Source organism: Vollenhovia emeryi, unplaced genomic scaffold, assembly GCF_000949405.1.
Source record: "Vollenhovia emeryi isolate VEMERY1.0 unplaced genomic scaffold, V.emery_V1.0 DF939582.1, whole genome shotgun sequence".
Lineage (NCBI taxonomy): Eukaryota > Metazoa > Arthropoda > Insecta > Hymenoptera > Formicidae > Vollenhovia > Vollenhovia emeryi.
In genome coordinates, this window is record NW_011966784.1 from 24053 (window position 1) to 24376 (window position 324).

The following is a 324-nucleotide window of genomic DNA, read 5'->3' on the forward strand; positions in this document are numbered from 1 at the left end:
GTGTGTATCGGATAGAAAAGTGGTATAGGACTTTTTACTTTATTTGATTAAAAAAGTATGCTGTTACAACAGTGTTCCAATTTTTAAACACTTATATAAACATGAAAACTCCAGAGATTTTAGAATCATCAAATTAAAATGGGATTTTATATCACAGTAACATATTCTTGAGCTTAAATTAAGTAAAAAATCCTAACACTTTTCCGTTCGACAAACAGTTATAGAGATATCTTAAGTTAAATATTGAAAAAGTTACCAAGTTTTCCTTAAATATCTCAAAAGATGTTAGACAAATAAAATTGCTACAGATAAAAGTTGTACCAA